This window comes from Heteronotia binoei, chromosome 9 (assembly GCF_032191835.1).
Source record: "Heteronotia binoei isolate CCM8104 ecotype False Entrance Well chromosome 9, APGP_CSIRO_Hbin_v1, whole genome shotgun sequence".
Taxonomy (NCBI): domain Eukaryota; kingdom Metazoa; phylum Chordata; class Lepidosauria; order Squamata; family Gekkonidae; genus Heteronotia; species Heteronotia binoei.
In genome coordinates this window covers 102525724-102551092 of record NC_083231.1, presented here as the reverse complement: position 1 = coordinate 102551092, position 25369 = coordinate 102525724, and the positions used below count along the sequence as shown (strand labels likewise).

The window sequence follows — 25369 nt, the reverse complement described above, 5'->3', positions numbered from 1 at the left end:
TCAGTGTCCACAATCCAGTGGAAAATGAAGCACACTTAAACCTATTTGCCTCAATAGGCTTTTAAGCACGTCTGACTCTGTGTCGGGTTGTGGAAAAGATTTCATACATGAATTCAACATAGATGTTTTTAATGGTATAGTGGTATAATGCAGTCTCCTGATTGTTCTTAATACTGAATACACTTTTTCTGTGCCTCTGCACTCTGAGCTAGCATTCGTTTTTATTCCTGCTAGTGCCTAGGACAGGGGCAGGCCTGGATTAACAGGCCAAGCAGGCACTGGCCTATGGGCCCCCATGCCTTTAGGGGCGTTGGGTTGGCTTCCCTCCCCTGTTTTCCCCCTGCTCGCAGCCCTTGGAGCTTGCACACGCAGTCAGCAATTGAGTCGCTCTTTGCCCGCTTTGCCTGGTGAGTCTGCTGCTAGCGTCGTCACCAAGTTTGCCTCTCTGCCTCTCCCCCACGGCTTTGTCAAAGGGGCTTTTGAGGAGGTATCTGCAGGCTGCAAAAGGGGCTGCAGGCGGCCGGGTGGACGCTCCAGTTCTGAGATAATTTGCAAGAGATCCCGCAAGATTTTGACTGCCTTGGGGCCTCCTCAGGGTTTAATCTGGCACTGGCAAGGGTCCCTGATGTGGTGTCTGTGGGCATCAAGGTGCCTGCCAACACCTTTCCTGGTGCCCACTAAATGTTTTCAGAAAGGGGGGGATAGATGGGGAATTTGCCCAGCAGGGGTTCTGACTGGCTACTGGAGATCCAATTGACTGGATGTATTAAAATAACATTGTTGCAGCATCAGCTCTCACCACAGTGTCGGTTTTATTCTCTCACTCTTTCCCAGTGTGTTTTTTTACAATTATCCCTCTTCTCCCCTGCACTTAGACTTCCTTAGGGTTGCCAAGTCCAATTTAAGAAATATCTGGGGACTTTGGGGGTGGAGCCAGGAGACTTTGGGGGTGGAGCCAGGAGACTTTGGGGCGGAGCCAAGAGCAAGGGTGTGACAAGCATAATTGAACTTCAAGGGAGTTCTGGCCATCACATTTAAAGAGACTGCACACATTTTTAAATGCATTCCTTCCATAGGAAATAATGAAGGATAGGGGCACCTTCTTTTGGGGCTCATAGAATTGGACCCCCTGGTCCAATCTTTTTGAAACTTGGTATGTATTTTGGGGAGAGGCACTAGATGCTATACTGAAAATTTGGTGCCTCTATCTCAAAATACAGCCCCTCCCCAGAGCCCCTGATACCCGCAGTTCAATTCCCCATCATTCCCTATGGGAATCATTCATGGAGGTGCATGATGGCTCTGGGGGTGGGGCTTCCCCCGCCGGCCAGCTGGCTGGGGGAGGGGGGAAGCCTGTAAAACCAGGGGATCCCCCTCTGGGACCTGGGGATTGGGAAGCCTAGACTTCCTCTGTCTATGTGGCTCCACCTCCCATGGCAGCCATTTTGTAGTTGGATCCACCTCTGTAGCAGCCATGTTGTGGTTGTGCCCCACCACCCTGTGTCAGACTGCCAAAGGTGTCCTCTGTGCTCACAGAGGTTGTGGACCACTGTGCTAGGAGACTCAAACTTGGTTCAGACATAATGCAAAATGATGGTTAACCAGACTATGGTTAGTGTGCTGGTTTGTGCGTGAACCATTCAGCTAATGGTGACTAATTATATTATGTCAAACGGTGGTTTAAAGCTGGCACCTGTCATGCCACAGAATGTGCAAAACACTAATGTTCCAGAGAGCATTTTGAAATAGAGATTAGAACTGTAGTGAAATAGACCAGGACAAGATTGGAATCCACTGCAAAGATTATTTCAAAACTTCTACTGCATTATCTTATACCTGGCAATCCACCTTCTGTATTGTTTATAACAGGGACGCCAAACTCATTTCTTATGAGGGCCAAATCTGACATAAATGAGACCTTGTTGGGCCAGGCCGTGTGTGTCATAAAATGTAACGCCAGGTGGCAGAGATAATAAATTTTACAAAGAACACAAACACAAAGATTTTTTAAAAACTTCAAATAAAACATGCTTAAAAGATTAGCACTCTTGCAATATTCCTTTTTTTCTTAACGGTCTCTGATAACTGACCCCTTTTGCTCTGCATGGAGAAAACAGAGGCCTTGCTCTGTGGCTCCTGTGCAATTGAGGAAGCCTGGCAAAGCAAGCTGTGATGCAGAAGGAAGCAAGAGAGAGGGAGAAGGAAGCAGACAACAGCCAGTAGCTTGAGGACCTAATTCAGCCCCCGGGCCGCATGTTTGACACCCTTGGCTTATAGTATATCTTGCCTTTGATAGTTTGTCGTTTGCCCTTTTCTCTAACACCATCATCCTAGTGTATTGTGTTGTTCAGCTGTTGCCTTATGCTATCTGCCTGCATTGTTTTAATATTCTACACTCCACTTTGAATCACAGAAAGGAAGACAGGCTATGAACAAAGTAAAAATAAACTTAAACAGAGTCTTAAAATTAGTCTTGTGCAATGTATGAATGTAGACATCCTGACTCAATCCTGGTTTGTTCCTTGGTGCCATCCTTGCTGCAATGCAAGTTAGGGATGCCAGCTTCCAGGTGGGACCTGGGTATCTGGAATGACAACTGATCTCAAAAATACAGAGGTCAGTTCCTCTGGAGAAAACGGATGCTTTGGGAGTGGACTGTATGTCACCATACCGCATTGAGCTCTATGTCCTATCAGGCTGCATTCCCAAATCTCTAGGAGTTTTCCAACCTAGACCAGGGAACCCTACCCAATCCACCTTCCACCAGTGATGAGGGGGGACCTAGGCTTCCTAATGGAAGCTATGGTATAAGCCCAGTCTTGACAAGAGATATGGGGGAAGGTCATTGAAGCAGCCAGCATTTGTTGAGGCTAATGAAGATTTGCATCCTAGTCTTAAGCTCTGTCCTGATTTCACAAACCAGAAGCTGCAATATACTTACCTAAAGGGCTTAGTGAGCAAAGTGGGAACTGCTTCCCAGTAAACCTACATCAGACTGGGCTGCAAAACTAGTTTGAACACTCCGGCGTTGCCGAAGTTGGGGGATCAGGCTGCTTTTCATGTGGCTTTGGTTTTGTGCTTCGCTGGGTTAACATCACAGCATTCCACTGCTGAATCCTAGCTGTGTATTAACTGTCCCTCTTGTGCACAGGCTGGAATGGAATCTGGCTCTCATTCCCACAGATTTGTTGGCTTTGTGGGGCTGACAGGTGTTAAAACTAATAAAAACTTTGTGACTCAGCTGAGCACATATGACACCAACAACAAGCCACTCCCTATTCAGTCTGGCACCATGAGTTACTGGCAGGAGGACACAAGAGAAGATGAGGGTAAGAAACATAAAAGGTGACCTCAAAGGTCCACTAGTCTAACCCACTGCACACAACACAATAAATTCACAAATGCTGCTCCCCCAGTGACGCCTGCTCCATACTCAAAGGAAGGCAAAAACCCTCCAGGATCCAGACCAATCTGTCCTGGAAGGGGGGGGGGGGGGACTGGATCCCAAAGTGGTGTTGGGCATTACTCTGGGCATGTACGAAAGGCCCATGAGAGCCAAGCATTGGCTCATCCCTTCCTGCTCTCCCTCTCATGATCTGCCTGCGTTTACAGAATTGGCATGGATGTCAGATGGTCCTCTAGCCTCTGCTTAAAAAAAAGAAGTAAGGTCATGTCTCTTATATCACTACTAGATTCTTTCGCAGGGCTTTTTGGTAGAAAAAGCCCAGCAGGAACTCATTTGCATATTATGCCACACCCTGATGTCACCATTGTTTCATACAGGGCTTTTTTGTAGAAAACAACCAGCAAGAAATCATTTGCATATTAGGCCACACCCCTGATGTTACCATTGTTTCAAACAGGGCTTTTGTATGGGAAAGGCCCAGCGGGAACTCATTTGCATATTAGGCCACACCCCCTGGTGCCAAGCCAGCCAGAGCTGCATTCCTGTGTGTTCCTTCTCAAAAAAAGCCCCGTTCTTTTGTAGGACACAAAATTTAAACCATTTCTGAAAGCTTTTCACTGTCATACCTCCTGAATGAGGAACTTCTGGAATTACAGTTCTGTGGAAAGGCTAGGGAATGCCAGCAAATAATTCCCAAGACTGAATGGAAGTATACTCTCTAAAAACAATCCCTGATAGTTAACCCAGCGTAACCCTGTTTCAGTCACTGGAGCTGAACGTTTGATGGGGTGTTCAAAGAGTTTGAACATGTCCATCATAGAAATGCCACCTCTGCATATGTGCAAAGTGTGTTCCTTGTTTGTCATCTCTATCACCAACATATCCATCCATCCATCACATTCAGAACCCACATGCTTGCTGCATCCCATTTGAAAACCCATACCCTTATTGGCTCACTGTCCATCTCTCTCTGCCTGTGTCCTGACAATGCATGAGTTCATGGCTGCTGAACTGTCAAGATTCATAGCCTTTTGCACCTGCACATTCTCACACAGCCTTAGGGGTTGGGAGGAGGGCTGCCAGTAGTGCCTTGCCTAATGCTGGGAAATTTTGAGAATGGTGACTGGGGGAGGTGAAATTTGAGAAGGATTGATGTCACTTCCTTGGGATGCCATAGAAAAGTCTCCTAATCTCTATGGTAAAGACCATAGATGCTTGGAATAATTCCAAGAGCATGATGTGGAGGCCATTTTCTGGCCATTTTTCTCCCACTCATCAGTTTCTCAAGGGCAGGAGATTGGGGCTGAAGGTGAGGTGGCAGATGGCATGTCTAAATGGGATTTGTTTGCCTCTCCTCCATGGCTTTTTAGAACTTTTAGGCCAAGGGTGTCACTCATTTGTTAAGAGGGCCAGATCTGACAATGAGACCTTGTCAGTCCGGGCCATGTCAGGCCGGGCCATGTGTGTACCTATTTAAGATTAGATAGCAGAGATATAAACTTTATAAATGACACAGACAATAACAATTAAATATTTTGTTTAAAAAAAACATGCTTAAAACATTAGTGCTTCCTTTTATTTCTCCCATGGGATCCAGGGAACTGGGCAAAGGAAGCTCTGGCTCTTTTCTTCCTTCCCTAGGGGACCAGGAAGGGGAGGAGCCTCAAGCAATAGAAGAAAGAGAGGCTTGGCTCAGTAGCTCTGCTGTGCGATTGATAGAACCTGGTAAAGCAAGTTATTCCTTCCCAAGGGAGGAGCCTCAGTCATTGGAGAAAATAGAGGTTTTGCTTTGTAGCTTCTGTGTGATTGAGCAAGCCTTGCAAAGCAAGCTGTTAGGCAGAAGGAAGCAAGAGAGAGGGAGACGGAAGCAGATGACAGCCAGTTGCTCGGTGGCTTGATTCAGCCCTTGGGTCACATGTTTGACACCCCTGATCTAGGGGTCTTAGTGGACCATATGCTGAACTTGAGTCAACAGTGTGATGCAGTGGCTAAAAAGGCAAATGCAGTTTTGGGCTGTATTAACAGAAGTATAGTGTCCAGATCACGTGAAGTGATGGTATCACTTTACTCTGCTCTGGTAAGAGTATTGTGTTCAGTTTGGGGCACCACATTTTAAGAAGGATATAGACAAGCCGGAACAGGTCTAGAGGAGGGTGACAAAGATGCTGAGGGATCTGGAGACCAAGTCTTACGAAGAAAGGTTGAAGGAGCTGAGTATGTTTAGCTTGGAGAGGAGGCGGCTGAGAGGTGGTATGATCACCATCTTCAAGTACTTGAAGGGCTGTCATATAGAGGATGGTGTGGAATTGTTTTCTGTGGCCCCAGAAGGTAGGACCAGAACCAGTGGGTTGAAATTAAATCAGAAGAGTTTCCAGCTCAACATTAGAAAGAACTTCCTGACCGTTAGAGCGGTTCCTCAGTGGAACAGGCTTCCTCGGGTGATGTTGGGCTCTCCTTCCTTGGAGGTTTTTAAACAGAGGCCAGATGGCCATCTGACAGCAATGAGGATCCTGTGAATTTAAGGGGAGGTATTTGTGAGTTTCCTGCATTGTGCAGAGAGTTGGACTAGATTACCCTGGAGGTCCCTTCCAACTCTATGATTCTAAGTCAGTACGCAGGTTCATATCAGGTGAGATGGCCCTTTAAGTATGAGTGTACATTCTGAAAAAGTGGCCCTTGGTTAAAAGCGCTGATATCCCTCCCTAGATACCAGCCAGTCAATTTGCCTGCTCTGTTTTAGTGCCTCCTCCACATTTTCTCGATTATTCCTGCTTGGAGAACAAGCAAAGGTTTTTGAAGACCAGGGGGCCTTGAACTGCATTTAGTGTCTCTTGTTGCTCTCTGCTAGTTAACTAGCTGCCTAGTCACATGGTGTTTGGCCCAAGGCTCACTTAGGCAAGTGCTTGAATAAAAAAAAGTGCAGTGCTATTTTTAGTTCCTACACAATAAGCCACTTGATTTTGGAGCCTGGGGGGAGGGGGGAAGCCAAGAAAAGGAGGCATTGGAACTTAACAGAGGGTTTTTCCAGGGAGATCACTAAGCCAGGAGCAAACAGTAGATAAAAGTAAAGCCTCTTGAATGCACAAAATACCAGTTTCCGCCCCCCCCCCCCCCACCTCATACTGCTTCATAACTTATTAGGTCTAAGCAGATTACTAACATATAAAAAGCTGGACCACATTTGAATGGCTGCAAAAATCTATCACAAACGCATAAAATTTCACAGCTATAAAAGAATGGTAGATCTGCTATTATCTTCTGTTAAAAGAGGTAATGTCACCTTAGGATCTATATTTTGGAGCACAGGAAGAATTAAAAGGTTTCTAGGCTCAGAACGTAATTACGGTCAAAGGTCACGTGATGCAGGGTGTCTATGCTATCTGTATCACAGTCACATACTCTATCAGAGTATGATATCTTTAAGATACCTCCTTTGCAGAACTCTAGATGTTAAGGCATTAAGCGAGGAACAGCCCAATACGAGCAGTAATCGGGAAACTCTCCAGATTGTTTCTCTTCAGATTGTATAAATCTTTCAACTTTAATTAGTTTTTTATTTTTTAATGCCATGTTCGTTTCTACAATTGTGGTGTGCCCAGAGCTCTAGTACTTTAATTTGCAGTCTTTTAAAAACATCTAAGCATTGGTTTTGTTTCTCTTCTTAGGCTGTCCTGTGATAGAGCGAGCCCTTGCACGTTTACTTGAAGCTCCACTGAGCTTGGAGGGGTCTCCTCCCAAGTAAGCATGCCTAGGGTTGCAGGGTGAGCCACTCGGAGCGTGGCCTGCCAGATTGCTCTCCCGCATAACCTCCCCCCTCCCCTCCGAAATTAATCGGATCCACATCCTAAGACAGATGCATGGGTGAGTTTAGCACACACAGTTACGGCTACTATCTGATTAAGACCTTCAGGGTTTTCATTCCACAGATTCCTTTCCTAACCATCAGCTATTAAATCTCTTTTTTAAAAAAAATCTTCCTTCCTTCAGATCCTTATGCAGGAACTGAGTCAAAGCAGCAAAAATGCACAAAGAGGCACTGAAAAATACCCATAATAACTTTCCCCCCCACAGAACAATGGCTAAGACTTCAGAATGATTTTGCAGGAGAGAGGAGAGGAGCCCTGTCTCTTTCGGTTGGCTGTGAAGCTGCGTGCGTGGATTTGTCTCTCTCTGTTGATCTCAGTGGTTTCAAAAAAGCAAAGTGTCCCACTCTCTCTTTCTTCCCTCCCCTCAATCAAACTTGAAGAGAACCAGCCAGGACGCCCCTGTGGGTGATGACAAACTCTGTAGTCTGAAAGATGCCTCCCCCCCACCCCACCCGCTTCTGTGTTTTGTTTTATGACCGGAGAGAGGGATCCTGTGTATGCGGGCTGGCTCACAGTCAGTCCTCCCTTTTGGATTCTCTGATTCATTGCTCTCCTGACCTCCGCTTAGTCTCAAGCTGTGATCGATGTAGCGCAGCAGCACTTCCCAAAGGGAGAACTTCCCTCCCTGGGCTCTCCAGGGCTCCCACCTTTGTCCTGCCCTGGTGCGCTTCCTTCCCTACCTGAGCCCAGCAGCTCTGTGTGTGAGCCGGTGGAGCATCGGTGTGAGAAGTTATTGCCATTCTTGCACAATGGAGTCATGGGCGAAACGGCAGCCAGCGCAGAGATAGTGGGAGTGCAGAAGCAAGACGGGCTGGGCAGAGAAGGAGCTCTGACTGGCAGATCTGACTGAATCTGTAGTTCCCCTGGAGTGCGTGTTTGAGGAAGGTGAGAGTTCAGACTTGCTTTAGATTGCTTTCAAACATGTTTTCGACCAGCTGGGAAAGTGTGTGTGTGTGTGTGGGGGGGAGAGATGGGGGTTAGTAGCTTTCCCAGTTCCTTCTGGTCTTTCCTGGTGCATCAGAGAGGATGTTGAGGATTTGGGGAGCCAAGAGATGTTGGATGATGGAGTTGTTATTAGGGTGTTTTTTTTTAAGCAATGGCATTTTCTAGTGAAATTAGTAGCGATTTGAAATAACTCTTTTGCAAGTTGACTCATCTGAAATCCACAACGTTCACTGGTAATCTGTAAATTGCACTGCAGTTTCAAAATATCTCACTTACACTGTTTATTAATTACTCATAACTTCGAACCCAGATCCAGATCTGGGTGAGAAACTTGTGGCATTCTCTCTCCTCCACCCCCCCCCCCTTTCTTTCTCTCCCTCTGTTGTGTTCAGTGTTTACTATTACAGTTTCACATTATTCATTGTAAAATTAAGTCCTGTAACCTGGGACACAGGGTTATATTGCTATTTAAGTTGTCTGTGAATCTCAAAAGTACTTCCCTTGATGCTTGAGGGTACACACTTCCATCTGACATTTGCAGCATTAAAGTTTCTTAACAATTTGCAGTGTCTTTGTTTTGGCTTTATGTACTAGAATGAAAAGTAAGCTGATAAACCCCAGTGCGTATTGCTTTTATTGCAGTTCATAAGTCAAGCATAGCACACTCAAGGATGTTCCCCTTTTTGAAATTAGTGCATAATTGCCTAACTAACAGAAACTGGAGATTTGTATGAAAGACGATCTCAGCAAAAACAGTGGCCTGGAGTTCCATATATGCAGAGAGCTCCTCAGCTCTGCTAATAGAAAATCCAAAACTTTGTGATTGGAAAAGATAACATGCAGAACAGGAAACTTACACACAAGTAGAATTTGTACTTGCGTCACAAAAGCAGCCTTGGAGCATGGCAGCATGAATAAGTGGCGATGTCAGGGGTTGTGACCTAATATGCAAATGAGTTCCTGCTGTTTGGATTCCTCCCCTCCCGCTCCCCTCCATTTGGTTTTGTTTCTTACTTTGCTTATAGTGGCTTAGGTGAGGAAGATTATTACCTAAATTGATGGATAAGCCCAACAGGTGTGTAAAACAGAGGGGGGCAAACTTCCACAAACTTGGATCAGAAATAGCTGGCCAGATCACTGACAACTGTGCAGACGTCTCGGGGGGGGGGGGAGGAACCCCCCCCCCCCAAGAATTCAAACTCACTTTGGATTTGCTTGGCTCTCCCTATGAACCCCCAACCATCGCACTGCTATCTCCAGTTGCTTCCACTGTTATCTCCACTATAAATCTCTTGCAACTTCCCCCCAAATCAGTTACCTATCTTGCATGCACATGAAAGCTTATATCTTGAATAAACCTTTGTTGGTCGTAAAGCTGCCATTGGACTCAAGCTTTGTTCTGCTGCTTCAGAAACACAGCTGCCCACCTGAATCTGTCTTGCTATGGTGACTCAAAATACGGCGTCTGCAGTGGTGGCAGAATAGGATCATAGAATCATAGAGTTGGAAGGGATTTCCAGGGTAATGCACAGTGCAGGAAATCCACAAATACCTCTCCCCCACACACATCCAGTGCCCCCCCTGCTCCATGCCTAGAAGATGGCAAAAAACCTCCAGGATCCCTGGTCAAACTGGCCAGGAGAAAAAATTGCTTCCTGATCCCAAAAAGATGATCAGCATTTCCCTGGGCATGTAAGAAAACGCCAAGACTGTCACTGACCAGTCAGGAAATGAGAGGAGAATGAATCTCTCTTGGTCCTTGTTCCCTTTTCTGAGTGAGGGAAGAGAAGACTGCCTCCCTCTTTCTCTTCTTGCCACTCACTGTTTCTCCCAACAGGTGCCTTACACCCTTTTGACAGCAGCTGAGACACCTGGTAAGGAGCCCCGTGGTGCAAAGTGGTAAAGCTGCAGTACTGCAGTCCAGGCTCTCTGCTCACGACCTAAGTTTGATCCCGGTGGAAGCTGGGTTCAGGTAGCCGGCTCAGGGTTGACGCAGCCTTCCATCCTTCCGAGGTTGGTAAAACCTAGATGACTGGGGAAGGCAATGGCAAACCACCCCGTAAAAAAGTCTGCTGTGAAAACACTGTGACATCATCCCAGAGTCGGAAACTACTGGTGCTTGCACAGGGGTCTACCTTTACCTTTAAGACAGGGGTGGCCAACGGTAGCTCTCCAGAAGTTTTTTGCCTACAGCTCCCATCAGCCCCAGTCAGCATGGCTAATGGCTGGGGCTGATGGAAGTTGTAGGCAAAAAACATCTGGAGAGCTGTCGTTGGCCACCCCTTCTTTAAGACACCTGGTGCCTTGGAAATGTAGCACTCATCAGATGGATCTACCTTGGGATCTGCAATTCCTCAGGGCTGCCAGTGCCTCAAATACTGCCCAAACAGTGTGTAAGGCACAAGGTGAGGGAAGCAGGAGGACATGCTGTCTTTATTCATAGGGATGTCAACCTCCAGGTGGGACCTGGAGATCCCCCGGAATTGCATTGCATTTCCAGGCTACAAAGATCAGTTTCCCTGGAGAAAATGGATGCTTTGGAAGGAAGACTCTATGACAGTGTACCATATTGAGGTCCCTGTCCTCTTCATCTCCATCCCCAAATCTCCAGGAGTTTCCCAACTGGGATCTTGCAACCCTATTCCTTCACCCAGTTCCTTGTAGTAGCTACAATAGGCTAAGTCGGGAGGGAAGCAGGCATCCTTAGATTTCCAAGGTTCTAGAGTATCATACAATGATGTAGATGCAAATCGCTGTTTTCATCTGTTAGTATAGTGTTATACAGTAGCTCTTCATCTGATCTTCTGGCCTACAAAGTAGTGCATTGTGATAGATAACCTCCGTTCCAAGGTGTGTGTGGGGGGGGTGGGATGGGGGAGATTACTTCCCAGGGACTAAAGTTTGAGACCTGCGGTGTGTGACACAGTAAACATTTTGTTTGAACTCTGCTCCTTCTGGCTGGTTGGCTCCTTCCATGAAAGAAAGTTCTAGAGATGGATAAATGAGGATGCTATATATATATTTTTGGTAGTTAATCTACTTTAGTTGAGTTTGCTTCTACAATATCCTCTTTGGGAGATTATTTTGCTTCTACGCTATCCTCTTCTGGAGATAATGTCAGTGCTTGAGAAAGATGAGCATTACGTACAGTCCTCTACACAAACATCCTGAAAAACACTCCAGGAAAACAAAACCCAGTAACAAGCTGAGAAGGTTAATTAGAATTGCCACGGCCCAAATGTCCCATCCCATTATGCATCGCCTAGTTACTGTAAATGCTTCTGCCTTATTTATGTGCATGAGTGATGCTTAGTTTAAGATTTATTAAGCTCAAAGGGCACGCTTGTTCACTTTCTTCTAATAAGAGCCGTTACAGCTTAGCTTCTTGCCTTTGCCTGGAAAGCAAGAGGGGGGGAAAGGCTGTTCCGTCATTTGTCACGGTTCTGCTTTAGTTTTGTTTTGTGTAGTCTTGTTATGTTGAATAAATTTAGAGCTTCCTACACAGTATGGCTTTGGGTGGCTAGCTTTCGCTGCCTTTGGAAAGTCTGCATTTGAATATACAAAAAAGCAGTAGCAATCCTGAATTGTCAACCAGCTACTCAGGGAGAGGGGATTTGGTCATGGATTTGTCTTGGTGGAACTTAGGAGAAAGTAAATTTGATGGGGTTATATGAAAATACTCTTGGATGAGTCTTTTTAGCAAATGTATATATTGGGGTTTTTTTGTGCTGCTGATGCAAATAGTGAAGCCTTGGGGAGGAAATTACTGTTCTTAAACAGGAAAGGTGCATGGAGACCTCCAAGGCTGATACCAGGCCTTACATATGAATGATATTCAGAGCTTTTTTTGTATCAGGAACTCCTTTGCATATTAGGCCACACTCTCTTATGTAGCCAATCCTTCTGGAGCTAACAGTAGGCCTGGTACTAAAAGCCCTGTAAGCTCTTGGAGGATTGGCTACATCAGGGAGGTATAACCTAATATATAAAGGAGTTCCTGCTACAGAAAAAGCCCTGGTGGTAATTTTTCCTAACACTACAAGGACACACTTGGGTTGTGTGAACAGAAGCCAGCTGGGCATTGTGCCTATTAATTGTAGAAGTCAGATGCACCTGAGAATTTGCTCACAGAAGACATGGGCTTGCACATTTATACAGCACTTTGTTAGTATTAGAGATTAAAACCTGTGGCATCAGATTGCATCGGTTAACCATGTGTAGGGAAACAACAGACAGAGCAGCCCAAAGAGGGGGGAAATAAGAAAGCCAGATAGCTACTTGACACAGTTGGGCATTGAAGGCCACAATGTAGAGTTGCCAAGTCCAATTCAAGAAATACCTGGGGACTTTGGGGGTGGAGCCAGGAGACATTAGGGGTGGAGCCAAGATCAAGCCTGTGACAAGCATAATTGAACTCCAAAGGGAGTTCTGGCCATCACATTTAAAAGGACGGCACACCTTTTCAATTCCTTCCTTCCATAGGAAATAATGAAGGATAGGGGCACCTTCTTTTGGGGCTTATAGAATTGGCCCCCCTGGTCCAATCGTTTTGAAACCTGGGGGGTATTTTGGGGAGAGGCACTAGATGCTATACTGAAAATTTGGTGCATCTATCCCCAAAAACAGCCCACCCCAGATGCCTGTAGATCAATTCTCCATGATTTTCTATGGGAATAAATCTCCAAAGGGAATAACAGAGCTCCCAGCAGACATTTCCCTCCCCTCCCCCCACTTTCTGACGACCCTGAAGCAGGGGGAGGGTCTTCAAGCTGGGGGATCCCCTGCCCCCGCCTGGAGATTGGCAACCCTACCTCAATGTCAGATATTTGCCAGGCAAGGCCTTGTTTAGGGTTCCACTGCTTGTGTGATGGGTCGGAGGCTCCATCAGCTCCTCACTGGCCATATTTTTATTCTTCCCTCTAACATATGGTTGCCTGAGAGAGTGACTGACTTACAGGTCACCCAGGGAGCTTCATGGAAAGCCAGCAGTTGAACCCAGCTCTCCTTGGTCTTAAAAGGCCACTTCCAGGGCCTTTTTTTTTTAGCAGGAACACACAGGAATGCAGCTCTGGCTGGCTTGGCACCAGGGGATGTGGCCTAATAAGCAAATAAGTTCTGCCAGGTTTTTCTACAAAAAAGACCTGTGCAAAACAATGATGGTGATGGGGGGCTGGCCTAATATGGAAATGAGTGCATGCTGGGCTTTTTCTACAAAAAAAGACCTGTGCAAAACAATGGTGATGTCAAGGGGTGTGGCCTAATATGCAAATGAGTGCCTGCTGGACTTTTTTTACAAGAAAGCTGTGGCCACTTCATATGTTAGAAAGTCATTTGGCTGATGATGATTACATGAAGACTTTGAATCACACATTCAGGGAGAGTTTTGTTGTTTCCCAGACTCACACATACCCCTTTTCCCTCATGACTGTGGCATGTGATCGTGGCTTCAACCACCCTACATTTCTGCTTAGCCTGTTGAAATGCTATTGACTCCATTTGCAAAATCCTATTAGTTATGTGGTGGAATGAAAGTCTTGTAATGGGGCAAGAAGCAACAGACACAAGATCTTTGTAATGTGTGAAGCGGCCCTTAGTCCATCACATCACAACTGACTTACACAACTCACATCACAAGAGAACCAGTTTGGTGTAGAGAGCCAGTTTAGTGTAGTGGTTACATGTGCGGACTCTTGTCTGAGAGAACCAGGTTTGATTCCCCACTCCTCCACTTACAGCTGCTGGAATGGCCTTGGGTCAGCCATAGCTCTCGCAGGAGTTGTCCTTGAAAGGGCAGCTTCTGGGAGAGCTCTCTCAGCCCCACCCACCTGTTGTGGGGGAAGGAGATAAAGGAGATTGTAAGCTGCTCTGAGACTCTGATTCAGAGAGAATGGCGAGGTATAAATGTGCGGTCTTCTTCTACTTATGGTGACACCCTCCCCCCACACACATGAGGTTTGAAAGGCAAGCGATAGAGAGGGTTTGCCATTGCCTTGCTCTGCATAGGAACCCTGGAATTCCTCAGTCATCTTCCATCCAAGTACTTGCCCTGGTCAACCCTGCTTAGCTTCCAAGCTCTGACCAGGTCAGGCTAGGTTGGCTTATCCAGGCTGCTAGTCTAACGTTGTACCGTTCTACCATACTGTCTGTTTTATGACCTCCCTTTATTCAGCAAGCAATCTAAACGCATGGTTTCAGGATATGTAGCAAATACACGTGACTATTCATGACTTATAAAGCATACCTTGAGCTAACTTTGCTGCTGCTTAGTTATTCTTGCTGCTAAGTACCAGAATTACAAACTTCCCCTTCCTGTCCCTGCTCCTAGTTGTGTTTACATCCTCAAGTCTTCCAACTTCTTTTTAAGTATTTTACATCTTCAAAAGAAAAAAAAACCTTAAGATGCAATGGAGTATGCTACTTTGCTTTTTTTTTTTTGGTTGGTTCTCTTGAGATTCCAGTCCTCTGATCCCTGTTAATCATTGTTCACTGGCAAAGTGCGTTTAGTACATGTATACATGCAGGTTCCAGGTTCAAGCCTTGATAAACTTAGCTAATGGATTCCAGGAAAAAAAGGAGTGGGGGAAATGAACTATGCCGCACACCTTCGAGAACTGAGAATAGGCACAGCTGACAACAGAACGCAGGACTGTTCTTTTGATTCCTTATACAGGCTATAGGAAATCCCCCAGAATTACAGCTGATCTCCAGATGATGAAAATCATTTTCCCTGGAGGCAAAAAAGGCTTCTTTGGAGGGTGGATGGTATGACATTATGCCCTGCTGAGGTCCCTTTCCTCCCCAGACTCCAACCCTATATCTCCAGGAATTTCCCAATCCCAAATTGGCAACCTTTAGTATACAAGCTACCTAACTGCAGTCTGCTTTGCATTATACAGCAGTGGTGGCCAAACTGTGCCTTAGGGACCATATGTGGCTCTTTGACACATATTGTGTGGCTCTTGAAGCCCCCACTGCCTTGTTGGCTGGCTTGAAGAAGGCATTTCTCTCTTTAAATTGCTTCTCCAAGCTTCTCTGACGTTCATGTCTTGCTGCTCTCAGACATCTGACATTTATTCTATGTGGCTTTTACATCAAGCAAGTTTGGCCACCCTTGTTATACAGACTGTATAGGGCGGGGTTGCCCTGACCTGGACAGCCCAAGGATAGCCCAATCTCATCAGGTCTTCAAAGCTAAGCAGGGTCAGCCTTGGTCTATATTTGGTAGGGTTGGTAATCCCCAGATGGGAGCAGGGGATGCCCTGGTTTGGAGACCCTCCCCCCGCTTCAGGGTCATCAGAAAGCGGGGGGAAGGGGACTTCCGGGGTTGGAAAATGCCGAGCTGAATTGCTTCTCAGAAGGGGAGCAGGCTGGGGCTTCTGTTCGGGGTAGTGGAGGGCAATGTAATGCTTACTGACTACTTTTCTCAGTCAGAGATCAGTCCAAGATATGCACAGAAAACTCTGAGATTTACCTTGGCTAAAAGGGAGTCCCGGGAGGAGGGGCTCCTTTGAGGGGTCTCTGGAGACGAGTTGCATATTCATCATCTGCAGAAGTTTCCAGAATCATTTATTTGACATAAGTTCGACAGGATCCTAACCTTCTTTGAGACTGCTAAACATCTAAATCTATATAAGACCGGTGTTGGATCTGGATAACTGCAGAAAAAGGTACTGATGACTATCTGCATTCCGGGACTATTTAAAGTTAAACAAAATAAAATCAGAAGGTGGGAAATAGAGATTCAGAAAGCTTGGAAGAAGAAGGGGAGAAGGGGCGGAATTTGAACTTTGTAAATTAAAAGGACAGTGCTAAAAAGTGGAAAGGAATTTATTGTTTTGTCTACTTGCGGTTTTGGTGAAAAAGCCCCATCGTCACAGATTTGCAGCTCTCACAGTCAACACAGGAAATACATCAAACCGCGAGATCTTTTTACCAGTGAAAACAGGATTTGGTGGCAAGAAAAGCAGGAAGTGTCGGATGGAAAAGGGAACTCATTGAAGCAGCTAGCCTACTCTAGGACTATAATATCATAGAAAAACATTGGCGGCCATTGCTAGGAGGTCAAAATTTAAACAAAGTTTTTAAAGTGTTCGGGACACTAAAAATTGGTGAAGCTGACAGAGGTGACAATTATAAGGTAAATACGATTGGACATTATCGCTGATAATTATTTTAGAAGCCTTTTGAAGGAAAATTTTTTTAAAAGGGAAGCAGAAAGTCGCGACCGCCATTTTGGAAGAAATAAAAACTTTAAAAATTAATATCTGAGCCCAGGAGGCTCTGAGGACGGCGAAATTAGACTTATTGAAAAGGGCAAGCCTTACTCTATCAAACCTGATAGTTTAAATTTATTTTGGAGAGGTCAAATTTTTTGGTGTTTTTTTAAATGTCAGAGCATAAGTTAACCCGTGCAAGGACTGCCTCAATGGAGAAATGCAAGAGCAATTAGAAGCAATGGAAGCCAGGATGATGAAAGGGGTGAGAGACATGATAACTGCTTCTAAAAAAGAAATGAGAAAAGACATTGAAGAGCTAAGGAAAGATATAGAATATCTCAGAAATGAGACTGTGGTAACATCAAAGAAAGTGCAAGAGGTGCTTCTACCTCTGGGTTTCCTGCAAGGCTGCAAGACAGAATTAGTCCATAAAGTTTTTGTAGCAGCCTGTCCCTAGGCAAAAGGGGAAATCCTCCTTGTGGGGCATGCACTCTTTTTGCATCTGCTTTCAGTACTGTCTTATTATACAACAGATCTGTTTTATTTGAAACATTTATATTGCTTTTATATGCTGCTGTTACTTGCCTTGGGTCCTGAGGCACTCAGAAGAAAAGCAGGCATATAAATACATTTTTACAATAAATAGATGTAAACGATCAGTTGCCAATTTAGCCTTGGCCACCAGGTGGCAGAGCAAATAGAAAGGTGTTTGCCAAGTCTAGGCTTGGGTCTGTAAAGAGTGGTTCAGAGCAGAATAGCTGCTGGTGAGGATGTTATCTGTAGTTTTGTCAATGGAAGTCACCAGGGCTTTTTTTTGTAAAAAAAAAGCCCAGCAGGAACTCATTTGCATATTAGGTCACATCCCTTGATGTCACCATTGTTTCACACAGGGCTTTTTTGTGGGGAAAGCCCAGCAGGAACTCATTTGCGTATTAGACCATACACCCCGGACACCAAGCCAGCTGGAACTGCATTCCTGTGCGTTCCTGCTCAAAAAAAGCCCTGGAAGTCACTATCAGTAGTATGATTTTGTAGCTAGATTCAAGTTCAGTAGCTCCTTAGAGACCTACACGGTTTTCAGGCATGGTCTTTTGAGATTCAAAGCTCCCTTCATCAGATGCAAATAGGAATGGAGATGCCAGAGTCCTTCTATCTGAAGGTGGAAGGGGTGTTGCAAAGAAACAAGCCAGGATGCCAGGGCACAATGCAAAATGTAATCAGTATGATTTGAGCAGGGGGTTTTTTGTAGCAGGAACTCCTTTGCATATTAAGCCACATACCCCTGATGTAGCCATTCCTCCAAGAGCTTACAGGACTTTTAGTACAGGGCCTTCAGTAAGCTCCAGGAGGATTGCCTACATCAGGGGTGTGTGGCCTAATATGCAAAGGAGTCCCTGCTACAACAAAAAAAGCCCTGGATTTGAACAAGGCAGAAGCGCTTAGGGGCAGAAAATTAGCAACTGTTAGTGACATAAGAATCTTATGTCCCCATTCAGCCCTATGCTGATCTCTCTCTGAAGCTCATACCCTGAAAATCTTTTTGGTCTTTAAGCTGGTGCTGGACTCAAACCTAGCTGCTCTATTACAGATCCACATGTAGAGCCAGTTTGGTGTAGTGGTTAAGTGCACAAACACTTATCTGGGAGAACTGGGTTTGATTCCCCACTCTTCCACATGCACCTGCTAGAGTGACCTTGGGTCAGTCATAACAATTTCAGAGCTGTTCTACTGAAGAGCATTTCTTGAAAGAGCTCTCTCAGCTCTACCTACTTCACGTGGTTTCTGTTGTGGGAAGGGGGGAAGGGAAAGGAGATGGGAAGTTGCTCTGAGACTTCTTTGGGTAGTGAAGGGTGGCCTATAAATCCAATTTCTTCTTCTCTGAAACTATCTTAATGCAAGACACCACATTCAGCTGATTCTGTTTACGAATGCTTGCCGTATCCCCCTTTAGCAGAAAGTACAAAAGAGCGAGGTTAGCCTTGCTGTATGCTGTGTGTGTTTCATGCATCTGGGATTTTTTTATACAAGGCTTGCACTTCAGCCCTTGAAAAGGTAATCTCTAGAAGTGTACCCCCACTCCAGCATACTGATTGGAATGAAGCTTTGGAAATGAAGCTATTTGCTCAAAATATTAGCAAATACCAGAGCCCTATTGCAAGTTCAGAATGCGTCATAGAGGCATTCTTTTACACCTTTTACATGTTCCTTCCCTCTGCTCTTCTCTTACTCCTCCACAATCGCTACCAGAATATTGTGAGTACTGCTGCTCTACTAGACTGGTGTCAGCAGCTGGCCAGCTGGGATGGTGGCCAGGAAGCCAGGCTGCTGACCATTAGGAGATGGGGGGTTGCCAACCTCCAGGCAGCAGCCATTATTACAGTCGATCTCCAGATGATCAAAACCAGTTCTGCTGGAGAAAATGTTTGCTTTGGAGGGTGGACTCTATGGCATTGTATCTTGTTGAGGTTCCTTCCCTCCCCAAACCCCAACCTTCTCAGGCTTCACCCCTAGGGTTGCCAGGTCCTGCCTAATCCCGAGTGGGGGACTTTGGGAGGCATTCCTAAAGGGGCATGGATGTCTCCGACATGATGACATCACACAGAAGTGACATCATCATGTTGGGGACCAGCGCCCTGCACACCTGAACTCCAGGGGCAAATTTGCTGCTGGAGTTCAAGTACATTACCCCCTCCCCATATTGCAGATAGAATTTAAAGGGATGGTGGACAGGAGACCCCAACATTGGGGGATCCTCTGCCCTCACCTGGGGACTGGTATCCCTCTTCACTCCCAGACCTCCAGGTACTTCTCAACCCAGAGCTGGCAACCCTATTAGGGGAGCAGGCAGGGCTTTTTTGTAGCAGGAACTCCTTTGCATATTTGGCCACATGCCTGATGTAGCCAATCCTCCTGGAACTTACAGTGGACCCTGTAATAAGAACCCTGTAAGCTCTTGGAGGATTGGCTACATCAGAGGTGTGTGGTCTAATATGCAAAGGAGTTCCTGCTACAAAAAATGCCCTGGGACAATGGAGGCCCAGATAGCAGCCACTGCTAAATCCACCTTTTTCCATCTTAGGAGGGCGAGGCAGTTGGCCCCCTTCCTGGAACGTAGCGACCTGGCAACAGTGATCCATGCAACGGTCACCTCAAGGTTGGACTACTGTAATGTCCTCTACATGGGGCTGCCCCTGTACCGAATTTGGAAACTGCAGTTAGTGCAAAATGCGGCAGCCAGGCTGTTAGTGGGACTACCTCGGTGGGAACATGTATGGCCTAGGCTGTGGGAACTGCACTGGCTGCCAATTATGTACCGAGTTCGTTACAAGGTGCTGTTTATTACCTTTAATGCCCTATATGGCCGAGGACCTGCCTATCTTAGGGACCGCCTCTCTCCATATGTTCCCCAGAGAGCACTGAGATCTAGTTCTCAAAATCTTCTAAAAATCCCTGGACCAAGGGAGGCCAAGCTAAAAACAACGAGGGAGCAGGCCTTCTCGATAATGGCTCTCCAATGGTGGAATCAGCTGCCAGAGGAGGTGCGAGCCCTGCGGGACCTCAATCAGTTCCGCAGGGCTTGTAAAACCGTCCTCTTTCAACTTGCTTTTAAGGTGGAATCCTGGTAATGACATCTAGCCATCTTTATATATATATGTATTGAACTGCAGCACCTTCAATTTATACTGGTTTTTAATTTATTTACTTAATTTATGAACTTGTAATTTAACTGTATTTTAATTGTATTTTAACTGAATTTTATTGTACTAACTGTATTTTATTGTAATCATGGTATGTGCCATGTCCTGTGAGCCGCCCTGAGCCTGCCTCGGCGGGGAGGGCGGGATATAAATAAAAATTTATTATTATTATTGGGAGCAGGGCATCTTTTTCTCTCCTTGTGTCTTCCTCAACACATTGGATGCTATTTCAGTGATGTTCAAGTACTGGGCCTCAGTATACCCTCCTGACTACATTTCTCTTCTGGGCAAGAGGCGGAATAGGAGGAGAGGGAGAGGTTCTCTATGTACCTTTCCACTTGCATTCATCTGTTCTTCTGCTTGTAGTGGAATTCTCTGTAAGAGAGGAGTTCTTCACACCTTTGATCGATTTCTACAAGGTTACTTAGGAGAAACTACCAGCCGAACTGTCTGCTTTGGCATATGGGTTAGAGAGGTGTCACATTCTATGCTTGAGTCAGAAGACATTGGATTCAGAACACAGTCATTAAAGCAAGCTGTTACTACCACCTGCTGAGGCTTAATAAAATAATACAAACTTTGCAGCAGCTGTTGGGTAGGTTGTGGGAAACTCAGTTAAGTGTTAAAAGTGTGCGCTGGTGGATATTACTGCATCAGGATGAAAAGATACAGTTCATTTTGTTTTCATTGATTCCTTTCCTCCCATCTCTTGCCACTGATCTCTGAGCTAATATGAAATAAAACAAAGAGATGATTGCTTGGGTTCAGATCTCTCTTTCCCCTTGGAAAATAAAAGCGAGGGTCAAAGGCTGGAACTGTTGAAAGGACACCACTAAATATCTCTGAATAGAGACATAGTGGCCAACACGGACTTCTGTAAAATAACGGCGGCCTATTAAATAACAGTGATGGCTGAATTTGATATTTTCTTTTCCAACCTTTTTTCAAAAGAAGAGCCGCTGTGCCTTTATTAGATAGGAAATGAATTATAGTCAGTTCAAGAACCGAGTGAAATTAACTGGGCTGTAACATTGATTTCCTTTCTCCCTCTCAAGTGGAGTAAAATGAGTCTGCATTGCCTCTCTCATTCTCTGCCTTAGCTGTCCCACAAACATCTCCTCTTCCTTTCAGCTTCCTAGCTCCTCTTCCCTTCGACTCCATGACCTAGCTCATAGGCCAGCAGTGAAAAGAGCACAAGTCCCTGACATTTACTGGCAAGGCAGCCAATGTTCCCTCTAAGTTGTGAAGTCCTGTGAGCAAAAATTCTACTTTGTGAGCTGCTGACATTAAAGTTGTGAGCGAACAATTTGGCTACTGCATAATTTAGCATGCTCTGGGGGGGGGGGTCACCTTTCCTGAGCTAAGATAAAAATGTATGAGCTAGAGGCTAAAAAACTGTGAGTTAACTCACACTAATTCAGCTTACAGGGAACACTGAAGGCATCTCTGCTGTTCAGATGGGGTTGCCAGCTCCAAGTTGGGAAATACCTGGAGATTCAGGGAATGAAGCCCTGGGAGGGTAGAATTTGGGCAGAGGACAGGCCTTAGCAGGGCACAGTGCCCAAGAGTCCACCCTTCACAGCATCCTTTTTCTCCAGGGGAAATGATCTTGCTTATCTGGAGATTAATCGTAATAATGGAATATCTCCAGGTGCCACATGGAAGTTGGCAACCCTGTGTTCAGAGCATTATCATGCTCTTGTTTGGGGAAATAAATAAGCAGAATGTTTTAATTTCTTCTGGAAAGCACAAAGCACAAACTCCCACTGTCCAAAAAATTTTCCTTTTGCCCACAACCAAACACAAACTTAGTTTGAATGCTGTCTCAGACAGCAAACAACACAGTGTGGCACAAAGAGCACAGACGATGCCTTAGGACTTTGCTGGGGAAGAATGACTTCCTCTCTGAATATGAAAGGGAGGAAGACCCTAACATTGCGAGCTTGAGAGCCTGCCATGTTTTAAAGATCCGTTCAACTGAAGCACTGTGTAGTCATCCAAATCAAAGGGATGTGCTTATTTCTGTATCTTGAAAGCCTTTGCATTTAAAAACAGAGTAGTAACTAGAATTACTGTATTAAGACTTGGTGGTGGAAACTGCTACCAAGTCACAGCTAACTTATGGCAGCCACGACAAGAGGCTAGCAGAGGTGGTTTGCTATTGCCTACCTCTACAAAGCAACCCTGAACTTCCCTAGTGGTTTCCCAGTCAAATACTAACTAGGGCCAACTCTGCTTAGGTTCCAAGTCCTGATGAGATTGGGCTAACCTGGGCCATCCAGTTTTTTGGTACTACCCAAGAATACCTAGGGACAAGCTTTTGAATGCATGCAAACTTCTTCAGATACATAGAAATGGAAGCTAACATTTTATATATATATATATATATATATATATATATATATATATATATATATATATATATATATATATATCTACGTAGGTGAACAGCAAATTAGCATACAACTTCATAAAGATGTTTGAACATATGCATAGACTAGATAGCAATAACGAGCTAAGGTTATAGGTCACACAGTACATTTGGATTTATGAAGAGGCATTGTCTATATATATGAAACACAAGTTTCCATTTTTATGTATCTGAAGAAGCGTGCATGCACATGAAAGCTCGTACCTTGAATAAACTTTTGTTGATCTTAAAGGTGCCACTGGACTCTATTCTGTTGCTTCAGACCAACACGGCTGACTGCCTGGATCTATCCTAGGGACAAGATACTGGTTCCTAGAATCCCAAAATTTCTGGCTTGTGGCTCTATGTACTGCTGCCCATCTGTGGAGGGGTAGCAGATTCCATCTGCTTCTAAGAAAGGCAGGTATTTCATGCTCCCCTTCCTAGAATGGAGGGGGCTCATGTTTATTGGATGAGCATGAGAAAGGTTTGCAAAGGACTTGTGGGCCTCTGGAGTATGTAAATGGTTTCCTAGGTGTCCCCAAATCTGAGCCTGAAAAATGCTCACCTGGTAAGATCCTGATAGGTAACCACTAAAAGCATCAAAATAGGGAATTACGTACATTAACTCGCTCAACCCCTAACATGGTAAGCCTAACAAAATAAAGAGGAGAACAGGCGCTACGCCAATGACAAGAGTGTAATGCTTGGTTTGATGTATATGGAGAAACCAATTTATTGCTATAAAGATAAATGAAGGCTTTAAAAAATATGGGGTGAAGCTATTGAGTATCTTGCTAGATAAGCACTAAATATATTGCAAGGCATAGCTGGTCGATACTTAAGAGATTAATTTTCAGTCTCCTAAATTACAGCGATTACAACAAGACATATATTAACTGTGCTGTCTTTTGCACAACGTTAAAGGGACCACGGATAATAGCAGGAACGCCATAGTAAGTACAATCCTTATGCAGACGCCTGCATAGCTGATAAGGATAGTACTTACTATGGTGTTCCCGCCATTATGTGTGCTAATTAGAGAAAGCTAGGAATACTTTTGACACTACTGGACCTGGGAAATTGTACAACACTTATAAGAATGGTCCCTGAATGAAGGATCTGAGATCCGAAACGGCTTGCAAAGTGGATCGGTTCTCTGTTGGACCACCTACTTTTAGCACTGGACTGAATGTCATTTAGTGGCTTTCAGCCACATGACAGTAGGAGCATTGAGTAACGTATGAGGTTTTAACTTGGTGATATGTACTGATATTATTCGTTTTGTATTTTGATACTTATTATTCACAACAAGTTAAAATTGCATTTTACATGGAGAGTTTTTTTTCTTTTTGTTGCATCTTTTGCACAACAGGCTGGAGATTTTGTGTGTGTGTGTGTGTTCCTATGTGTTGGCGGTAACCGATAGCTGGCCTCAAGGCATACTGCTGTTATAATTCAAAAGTGGGACACGAGGATGCAGCTATCTTTTAAAAATTGAGCCCCTGTGATGCTGCTATTGTTCAAAGTGTTATTTAACTGTCAGGCTAAATGGTTTCAGAAATATGAAAATGAGATGTTTCCACTGCTTTACAACCAGACCGAGAATCAGGGGTTTCTGTTTTTCTTTCAATCCTTCTCGAACTCTAAGGCATGCTTCAGGTTTACCCCTCTAGACATGGACTGGGAGCATCTGAACACCCAACTGCAGTCTGCATATGGTTGCCATCCTACAGGTGGGTCCTGAAGACTTTCCAGAATTCCAGCTGGTCCTCAGACTGCAGAAATTAGTTCCTCTGGAGAAAATGGCTGCTCTGGAGGGTGGACTCTTATGACATTATCCTCTGCTGAGGTCCTTCCCCTCCTGAAACTCTGCCTTCCCCAAGAACATAAGAGAAGCCATGTTTGATCAGGCCAATGGCCCATCCAGTCCAACACTCTGTGTCACACAATGGCCAAAAAAAAATGATATAGAGACAGACAGACACACACACACACTGTGGCTAATAGCCAGTGATGGACCTCTGCTCCATATTTTTATCCAATCCTCTCTTGAAGCTGGCTGTGCTTATAGCCGCCACCACCTCCTGTGGCAGTGAATTCCACATGTTAATCACCCTCTGGGTGAAGAAGTATTTCCTTTTATCCGTTTTAACCTGACTGCTGAGCAATTTCATTGAATGCCCACGAGTTCTTGTATTGTGAGAAAGGGAGAAAAGTACTCCTTTCTCTACTTTCTCCATCCCATGCATAATCTTGTAAACCTTTATCATGTCACTCTGCAGGCGACGTTTCTCCAAACTAAAGAGCCCCAAGCGTTTCAACCTTTCTTCATAGGGAAAGTGTTCCAACCCTGTAATCATTCTAGTTGCCCTTTTCTGGACTTTTTCCAATGCTATAATATCTTTTTTGAGGTGCGGTGACCAGAATTGCACACAGTATTCCAAATGAGACCGCATCATCGTTGACGCGCACTCACCCAGCCTCAACAGATCCCTTTGGAGTGCCTCACAATCCTCTCTGGTTCTCACCACCATGAACAATTTAGTGTCATCTGCAAACTTGGCCACTAAATAATGTGTTTTGCAACTGTGTAAGAACAGCAAAAATCCAGTTGCAAAACACATTATTTAGTGTAGTGTGAACACACTCAGTGCCACCCAGGATCCTTAGCTTTTTATGGGGGTATTAGAGACTTGAAAGAACCACACTGTAAACTTGATAAAAACAACTGGAAAACAGGTTTATTTCAGTGGCATATGTAAATTTGGTTGTTTCTTTGTTTTCCTTTTCTCTAGCCCTCTCAGTATTATAATAACCAAGTTATA

At 44.9% G+C, this 25369-nt stretch overlaps 1 protein-coding gene across 4 annotated transcripts in view; it reads left to right on the top strand.

Moving 5' to 3' along the window:
- Positions 1-25369, top strand: part of ARHGAP24 (Rho GTPase activating protein 24) — a 505935-nt gene that overhangs the window by 305979 nt on the left and 174587 nt on the right. The window contains exon 1 of one of the 4 annotated variants that reach the window (XM_060247099.1): positions 8108-8157. The exons of the other annotated variants lie outside the window; for them this stretch is intronic. The gene's annotated coding sequence lies outside the window, so the exon portion shown is untranslated. Of the gene's footprint in view, positions 1-8107; positions 8158-25369 lie in introns of those variants that run through there. 4 annotated transcript variants of the gene reach the window in all.